Consider the following 10,261-nt stretch of genomic DNA (forward strand, 5'->3'; position numbering starts at 1 on the left):
CTGTTTTTCATCACAGAAAAAGATTGTGCCCTGCATTATCTGAACTTTGCCCCACCCTTTTTATCTTTTTATCTATATATCATTGTAGGTACTCTCTAGAACAAAAGGAGGATTTTCTTCAAATATAATCAAAATGTTCTTATGGATTTCAAGCTATACTTGCTCAGTTGCTTACTTCATTGTGGCTTATTTAATTTCACTAACCTCTTACTAGAAGTTGATAGAAGCATTTGAATACAACATAACAAAAACATGGGGTTTGAGTTCATTTTATTTGCTATTTTTCTAAAACCTGACTGGGTGCCCAAATGAATTCTTGGACTGTCTGGTCCTGTTCAGACTATGAAAAGGGCCAGCCAGCAGCTGACCTTTTTGGAATGAGGAAGTATTGAGCTTTCTTGGCCAGCCCACTTCCTCTTTTGTTGCCACTCTAACAATTTGTCCTGCTAGACAAATTCACTCAGAGGAAGAGGGAGGCAGCTGGAACTGCAGAGGCTCAGCAGGCCTGCTTGGGCCTTCCTCCCTTGCAATTGCTCTTCTTTCTTTGGGTAATGCCTTTGTCTGGGCCTGGTGCTTTTCAATGAGGTGACTCCTACTCAGTGATTTTAATTTTGAGTTGTCTATCTTTGGGAGGGCATGCTATTGGCATCCTGTAGGCAGAGCCCAGATGCTTTCAATCATCCAGCAATTCACAGGACTACAGCAAAGATGACCTAGTTGCAAGTGTCAGGGATACTAAGGATGAACCCTGGGGCTTTTCAAGGCTAGTTCTTGTCTTCTGGGTCTTGACTCGAATCCACCCTTGGTTGAATGGGTTCTCACCAGTCATTATGAGAAAATTTTTATTACCCTTATTGAACCTTCACTATATATAGTTTGTCTATCTTTATCCTATCTCACCTTACTTCCTCCATATACATTATGCTAATGGGTAATACTAATTCCTAAAATGCAAATATTAGAGACCTTGTTGATGAATCCTCTCCCCTTGAACACTAGGGATCTAGTAGAATACAATAAACATTTCTTTCCTGAGATGCATGGGACAATTTCACATTGGTAGCAACTTGGCCCTCAGAGCATGGCAGCTCCTCATTTTCCTCTCAGTCTTTATGTCTCAGATCCTCTCTTAATGCCTCCCTCAGATCTTGTCTGCCTTCACCAGGCAGGAGGAGGAATGAAACATTCGGTGGGGATTCTTAATGGAAACCCATATGTGTATGTATGTGTGCCTGAATATATGTATGTGCAACCTGTTCATACAGTACCCAGGGAGGCCAGAAGAGGGCACTGGACTCTCTTGGGACTGGAGTTTTAGATGGTGGTGAGTTGCCTGACATGGGTACTAGGAATTGAACGTTGGTTTTCATTAGCAGCAAATGCTCTTAACTGCTGAACCATCATCCAGAGCTCCCATCCAATATATTTAATTGGGAAAGCATAGAAGAAAGGCAGGCTTAGTGGCTCATGCCAATAATCCCAGCACCTGGGAAATGGAAGCAGGACAATGAGGAGTTCAAGGTCATTCTCCATTATGCCTAGCATTTGAAGTCAGATGCAAGTAAAGTCAGTCTCAGAAAAACAAAAAAATCACATTTTCTCTTATTTTCGGATCCTAGATATTATATAGATACATGAAATCATGTGTGTGTGTGTGTGTGTGTGTGTACATATACGGCATGAAAGCAGAAGTGAAAGTGTTTGGGAAATATAGGGGACTAACAGGAGGGAAGGGATAGGAAGGTAAAGGTAGAGGCTATGGGAAGGGAATGTGCTTAAAGTACATTATATAGTTATATGAAAATGTCTTTATGAAATTCAGTACCATGTGTAATGAACATATCATTGGATAATAATAATAATTAATAATTAATAGAATATATCAAAAATATATAGATGCAAGACAAAATAAGTTCCTGTTAATAATTCTGAGATGAGAGCACTAAAATTCATCACAATTAAGTGCTGTATCTAAGGCCATGAAACTAGAAAGTGACCTAATTGGGACAAAATAAAGATTTTTGTGGTTACAAATACAATATTTTTTTCAGGGAGCCATCTAGTTGTGTACTATTTTTTTCTATAATTAATCCTTTGGGGAATAGACAAGCTGGACAAATCTAGTGGTGGCTTACAAAACATCATGTACTAAAAGTGTAGTAAATGTGACCCTTCACCAGTCTGAAGGTATAAGTGTCACTTTCCTATAATTGAACTAATTTCTCAAACACACACAGACCCAATTTAGTAGGCAGTACAGTCCTGTATTAAGTCTCTTAGCTACCCACCAAATTATATTTAGGAACCCTGGAGTTGCCTTTGATTGAATGAATCAGTTCTAAATGGAATGTGGCTATTACTATCTGGCCACAACTGAAAATAGCCATTGCAAGGACAGGTAGCTGAGGTTACCATTGCTGATGTACTCACAGATTCAGCCATTATCCCAAGAGAGTCCCACGCCGTACTTAGATGCTTCCTATCTCAGAGACATACTGCCAAACCTGTTGGCACTAAAAATGAACACAGTAATTATTCTGGTTATACATGTTTTTGTAAGACCTTGTCAGCCTTTTCCTCCCTTGCTATTCAGATTGGCCTTAATAACTTCCTCCAAATGCAATGGTTGTCAACCTGTGGGTTGTAACCCCAACTGAAGTTGAATAAACCTTTCACATGTGTCAGATATCCTGCATATCAGATATTTACATTATTATTCATAATAGTAGAAAATTACAGTTATGAAGTAGCAATGAAATTAATTTTATGGTTGCGGGTCTCCACAATATGAGAACTGTATTAAAGAGTCGCAGCATTAGGAAGGTTGAGAACCACTGTCCTACTGGATTAGACCCAAAAGAAACACTACATGACTTCTGAAAAGAGGCCATAACCATTTACCTAGTTGTTTCTTAGTATGCTCAGATTTTAGCCACCATACTGTGAGAAAGGCCAGGCCACAGAAAAGCCACTCAAGGCGTGCCATCAGTACGTGGTATACGAATCTGACATGTAGTTGAGTGAATCACATAGTTATTCCTTCTGGTAGTACAGAGTCTTCTGGTCTTCCACCAAAACACTATGAGCCCTGAAAACTGCCCCTGCCACACTGTGACAGAATCTGCTAGCATCAGGACATTTTTTTTGGGGGGGGGGTGTTTTTGTTTTGTTTTTTGTTTGTTTTGGTTTTTTGGTTTTTTGAGACAGGGAGGACATTTTTTTGAGACAGGATCTCAGGTGGCCCAACCTAGCCCTGAATTCATTATGTAGCCAAGGATGATCTTAAACCCCTGACTTCAAGTGGTAAAATTATAGGAGTGTGCCACCATGTCAAGTTTATGTGGTCCTGGGGATTGAACCTAGAGCTTCATTCATGCACTCTACCAACTGAGTAAAATCCACAGAATTCAAAAGCTGGCCATCTTTCTTTGGTATTTGACAAGCATGATAAGTGACAGTTCAGAGACGGTTAGATTTGTTTCCAAATCTGGGAAAAATTTGTTATTCAGCTGGAGTAATTAGCCCACCCCCTTTCCACCTATGAGAGTTTGCACCACTGAGGTCACCAGTCCAGACACTCCTGCCTTTATTGTTGTTAAAAGTCTGGTCAAAAATTAACCTTAGAACAATCTTTCTGATGCCTTGTAGGAAGAATTTATCTGCTCTTTTGTTCTGATGTAGCATTTACTATCTGTATTAAAGCCATGAACTCTTGCAGGCCCTGGCACATTATATTACTTCCTTTCCCCACCACCTGATATGTGACAAGACTATCAACGGCCTAAGTATGAATCAGAGTTAAAAATTAACAACTTTTACCATATCATATATTTCCCTCCCTTCACACACACACACACACACACACACACACACACACACACAGATATGTATGCATTTTTTCTCTAAAAGCAATTTGTATATGAAAATAAAATGCCATATTATTAAGCAGAAAGGGACAAATATCATGGAAGAAACCTAGAGTAGTAAAGCTGATGGAGACAGAAAGAGGAATGGTGCACGTTCAGGATGGAGCTCAGTTGGTACAGTGTTTCCCTAGCATGCTGGAAGCCATGACCTCCAGTACCACATAAACCTGGCATAGCTGTGATCCCAGCACTTGGGAGATGGAGTCATGGAGAGAAAAAAAGCTCAAGGCTACATAATGAGTTCAAAGCCAGTCTTAGATATATAAGGCACAATCTTAAACAAGAGACAGAGAGAATATTACAAGATGGATAGTGCTGGTGTGAATGTGGTTATTTAACTACAGCTTTGATACAAAGGGAGGAGCTTAGTCCTGCCTGAACTTAATATGCTATGCTTTGTTGACACCCTTGGGAGGCCTGCCCCTTTCTGAACAGAAACAGAGGAGGACTGGATGGGAGTGGTAGAGGGGGAGGGGCAGGGGGAAGGAATGGAAGGAGAGAAGGGAGGCACAACTTTAATCGGGAGTGATGGAAAATGAAAAAAAAATAATTAATAAGAAAAAGTGCTCACTATGAGAGGGTTGAAAAGATGGCCCAGTGATTAAACAGCACTTTTTGCTCTTGCAGTGGACCTGGGTTCAGTTTCAAGCACCGATATAATGGCTATCAACTCTGTAACTCCAGTTCTATAAGCTCTTACACCATCTTCTAACTTTCACATGCACATAGTGTACAGACATACACATGCTGACCAAAATCCCTACACATAAACTAAAAGTAAATAAATCTTTTAAAAATACTGGTTACTATGGGTCTGGGGATATAGCTCAGTGGAGTACTTCACTAGCATGTGGAAAGCCACAATCCTCCATATTGGTTTTATTTTAAAAAGTGGTTATAATGGTGGCCCAACATGGTGATACCAGCACTCAGGAGGCTGAAGCAGAAGGATTATGAATTTGAGGCTAGCTTGGCCTGCACAGTAAGACTTCATCAAAAAACAAACAAAAGAGACTAAAATGTTAAATGTTAGGTTATGTGAATTTTTTGCCACATAACATAATGAATCTCAGTCATTTTTTAAAAAATATTACTTGTTTACAGTGTTAAAATGGAACCCAGAACCTTATGCCTGACAAGCGCTCAACCACTGAGCTGCACCCACACAGCTTTCCCCCACCCTCCAGGTTTTTTTTTTTTACACAGTCTGTTACTCTTAAATATCACCAAGGAGTTATGCAACCCATGCCAGAAACTCATCTCTGGAAGTAGCTGCACCGATGCCTTCTAGACAGTTTCATTTCTTCCTCATGAGACTTGCGTGGAAGGGAGAGACGGCACGTGCTCCATGAACCACTTCTCTTTCCCATCACATGCTGATCAGAGACTTTGAGTTGAAAACTTAGCCCTGATATGTTAATTCAATTTCTGGATATTGAAACAGCAAGAACCCTTTCTACATTCCAAAATAATGCAACTTGTGTTCTTTTGAGGAAGCGATTGTGAAAGTTGTTTTCTTTGTTACCACATTGCCCATTATTGTAATTGGAACTAGAAATGAAGAGTCACTGAGGACATTTCTTCTATTGATTCACTTAGGAAGAGTAATCTAGGGACTGGAGAGCTATCTAAGTGACTAAGAGCTCATACTACTGTTGCAGAGGATCTGATTTGGGTTCTTGGCCCCCCATATCAGGCTGCACATAGCCACTTTTTAAAGTCAGACTTTAGGGACTTCAACACCTTGTTCTCTCCTCTGCAGGTACCTGCACTCTCTATTCATATCTCCCCCCCACACACACACACTTTAATAATAAGCCAAGCATGGTAACCCATGCCTTTAATCCCAGCACCAGGCAGGCAGAGGCAGATGAATGGAATCTCTGTGCGTTTGAAGCTAACCTGGTTTACATAGTGGGTTCCAAGCCAGCCAGGGCTATGTAGTGAGATTCTGTATCAAAATCTATCAGTCAATCAATTTTTTTAAAAACAGAATGAAAAGTGATTTTTAAATTTTTTTGTTCGGGACACAGGTGTTTTGTAACCTGAATTTTTTCCTTTTGTTCTTCTGTTTAAAACTGTATCTAATTATTGGGCTAGAGAGATGGCTACTGCTCTTGCAGAGGACCTGAGTTCAGTTCCTTGCACCCATTTCAGGTGTATCTCAGCTGTCTGTAACTCCAGCTCCAGGGAATTTTACACTGCCTGATCTTGAATATCCATGTACCTATACAAACACTCACACAAATACACAAATTCACACTCAAAAATAAAAAAAAGTCTTAAAATATATCAAACCATTCTAGTATAGTGTTATTTACTGAGTTAACTGTATTGCTATACATGAAATAATTTATGGGGTTTTTTGTTGTTGTTGTTTTTCGAGACAGGGTTTCTCTGTATAGCTTTGCGCCTTTCCTGGAGCTCACTTGGTAGCCCAGGCTAGCCTTGAACTCACAGAGATCCACCTGGCTCTGCCTCCCGAGTGCTGGGATTAAAGGCATGCACCACCACCGCCGCCCGGCTCATAATTTATGGTTTTAAGAAAAGAAAGAAAGGAAGAAAGTTTAGCCAGAGGCCATCACCAAATGCTGCCCCTCCTGAAACTTCTTGAAGTTCTGGCTCTGCCAACACATTCCAATTCAGGTTGGCTCCTAAGACACAAGGGTTACTCTCTGTGTGCTTTCTGTGGCAATTCTAAATTTGTTGACACCTGTTTTGAAGGGAGCTGCCAAAGGTACCTTCCAGAAGGCCTGTACTTATGTCTCAGCTCTGCCTCTCAACTGCTGTGACCTCAACAAGTCTTTTTCCATGTTCTACTCACATGTGTCCAAAGCCTCCCTGTGCACTGTCTCCTAGGAATGAGTTCTGAATTATACACTTGGAGAATGCATGTGTTCCTACTGTACACCTCCGAGTAAGCCTCAAAGTCAGTCAATCTCTAACTATCCATGTTGCCACATGGGCCTGGATAGCTGAAATAAAAGAAGTCAAGCAAGAATTGTGGGTAAGCACTGAGATACTGCTTCAGTTTCTAGGAGCAGGAGGGAGAGTCAGGCATTGAAAACTGCCAGAGAAGTTAAAAAAACATCATGGTTCTGTCAGAATATAACAAGAGAATGTAGCTCAGGAGCCAAACATTTGTTTACTATGGGAAAGGCTCTGGGTGCAACCACAGCACTGAGGAAAAAAAATAAACACAAAGAAAAAAATGAAGGAAGGAAATTGAGGAGGAAAGAGGATGTAACAAGACCCCAGACCTTAGTAGGCTCCCAGACCTTAGCATAACTGAATCTATGATAGAAGTCCCATTCAGGCCATAAAACTCAGCCTGTCAACTTAACCACCTGCTAAAATGAAAACAAAGATGTAATCTATCAAAGTTCATAGTTCTGAGAAAGTCTCTAAATGTACTGACCATGCTTCTTTACTTCTATAGTTCCACTTTGGCTAACCATTCTTGTTAACTGAAGTATGTCAACCCAGGAAATGGGTTTTTGTACTTAAAAGCTCACCCTGAGAAAGGCTCAGGGCTGCATTGGGATCCTGAACTCACCTTGTAGTCACCAGTGAGCTGATAAAAACTTTCTGTTGTCTTAAACCCATGTCTGAGCAGTCATCTTTGGTTGATACCCCACAACAAGGATAGGATAGGATAGGATAGGATGGGATGGGATGGGATGGGATGGGATGGGATGGGATGGGATGGGATGGGATAGGATAGGATAGGATAGGATAGGATAGGATACGATAGGATAGGATAGGATAGGATAGGATAGGATAGGATAGGATAGGATACGATACGATAGGATAGGATAGGATAGGATAGGATAGGATAGGATAGGATAGGATAGGATAGGAAAGGAAAGGATAGGATAGGTTAGCATAGGATAGGATAGGATAGGATAGGGTAGGATAGGATAGCATAGGATAGGATAGGATAGGATAGGATAGGACAGGACAGAGGACAGGACAGGACAGGACAGGACAGGACAGGACAGGATAGGATAGGATAGGATAGGATAGGATAGGATAGGATAGGATAGGATAGGATAGGATAGCATAGGATAGGATAGGATAGGATAGGATAGGATAGGATAGGATAGGATAGGATAGGATAGGATAGGATAGCGTAGCGTAGCGTAGGGTAGGGTAGGATAGGATAGGATAGGATAGGATAGGATAGGATAGCATAAGATAGGATAGGATAAGATAGGATAGCATAGGATAGGACAGGACAGGATAGGATAGGATAGGATAGGATAGGATAGGATAGGATGGGATGGGATGGGATGGGATGGGATGGGATGGGATGGGATGGGATGGGATGGGATGGGACGGGACGGGACGGGACGGGACGGGACGGGATGGGATGGGATAAGATAGGATAGGATAGCATAGCATAGCGTAGCATAGGGTAGCATAGGATAGGATAGGATAGGATAGGATAGGATAGGATAGGATAGGATAGCATAAGATAGGATAGGATAAGATAGGATAGCATAGGATAGGACAGGACAGGATAGGATAGGATAGGATAGGATAGGATAGGATAGGATAGGATAGGATGGGATGGGATGGGATGGGATGGGACGGGACGGGACGGGACGGGATGGGATGGGATAAGATAGGATAGGATAGCATAGCATAGCGTAGCATAGGGTAGCATAGGATAGGATAGGATAGGATAGGATAGGATAGGATAGGATAGGATAGGATAGGATAGGATAGGATAGCATAGCATAAGATAGGATAGGATAGCATAGGATAGGATAGGATAGGATAGGATAGGATAGGATAGGATAGGATAGGATAGGATAGGACAGGTCAGCACAGGACAGGACAGGACAGGTCAGCACAGGACAGGACAGAACAGGACAGCATAGGATAGGATAGGATAGGATAGGATAGGATAGCGTAGGGTAGGGTAGGGTAGGATAGGATAGGATAGGATAGGATAGGACAGGACAGGATAGCATAGGATGGGATGGGATGGGATGGGATAGGATGGGATGGGATGGGATGAGATGGGATGGGATGGGATGGGATGGGATGGGATGGGATGGGATGGGACGGGACGGGACGGGATGGGATGGGATAAGATAGGATAGGATAGCATAGCATAGCGTAGCATAGGGTAGCATAGGATAGGATAGGATAGGATAGGATAGGATAGGATAGGATAGCATAGGATAGGATAGCATAAGATAGGATAGGATAGGACAGGACAGGACAGGACAGGATAGGATAGGATAGCATAGGATAGGACAGGACAGGACAGGACAGGACAGGATAGGACAGGACAGGATAGGATAGGATAGCATAGGATAGGATAGGATAGGATAGCATAGGATAGGATAGGAAAGGATAGGATAGCATAGTATAGGATCGTGTAGGATAGCGTAGGGTAGGGTAGGATGGGGTAGGATAGGATACAGTAGAGTAGAGTAGGGTAGGGTAGGGTAGGATGGGGTAGGAGAGGATACAATAGGGTAGGGTAGGGTAGGGTAGGGTAGAGAAGAGAATTTAATAAAAAGACAGTCCAAGTTGGGATGCTTAGGGGAGACAGAGAACTCATACCCTAACTAGACTATTGATAACTTTGAAAAAGGAAAGGAGAGAAGGGCTCTGGGGTTTGAGACATCTCCACTAGTTGCATATTTTCCAAGGCTGCAGTTGTATCTGATTGAATTATGATTGGTGTGGGGCGTTTACCCACCAACCCAACAGTTTCCCAGGGTTTTCTTAAGTGTGAGCAGCAGGAAATAGTAGATAGAAGGATTTAGATTGTGGAGATAAACAGATAGAAAATACAGGATAGCCTTGAGAGGGCCTGGAACCTATTCCAACTGGCCCTGACTGTCTCTGCCCCATGGTTTTTATAGAGACACCAAGGGGTGGAGCAAAAGACCTCCTCCCCCAGCACAGCCAAGTGCAGACCATCTCAGACACCTGCACTCAGGCCTGTGGTCCTGATCATCCTCTATGCGGACATGCTGGGTAAAGCCACGAGGAACCTGAGAACGGGCTCCCACAGATTGGGTGTAGTACAGTAGCCCTAAAACTAGCAGTTACAAGGGAAAAAGCTTGCTTATTAAATAAAACTATAAATAAGCCACTCAGAGCTAATACGACACCTTCAAAGACACAAAGGACTCAAGTTCCTCCTAGCTTCCCACACTGTCATCTACAAGGTTGGATCTTATTCTTTAAAGCTTAAATCTAGCTACTCAAAGTCTAGCCATTCCATTTCACTTACATTCCATCTTCCAAATTGAAGAATGGAAGAAAAGAGGAAAAAATACATGTTATCTCCCTTCCAAGATGTCTCCCAA

The sequence above is a fragment of the Peromyscus maniculatus genome, chromosome X (assembly GCF_049852395.1).
Source record: "Peromyscus maniculatus bairdii isolate BWxNUB_F1_BW_parent chromosome X, HU_Pman_BW_mat_3.1, whole genome shotgun sequence".
NCBI classification, from domain to species: Eukaryota; Metazoa; Chordata; class Mammalia; order Rodentia; family Cricetidae; genus Peromyscus; species Peromyscus maniculatus.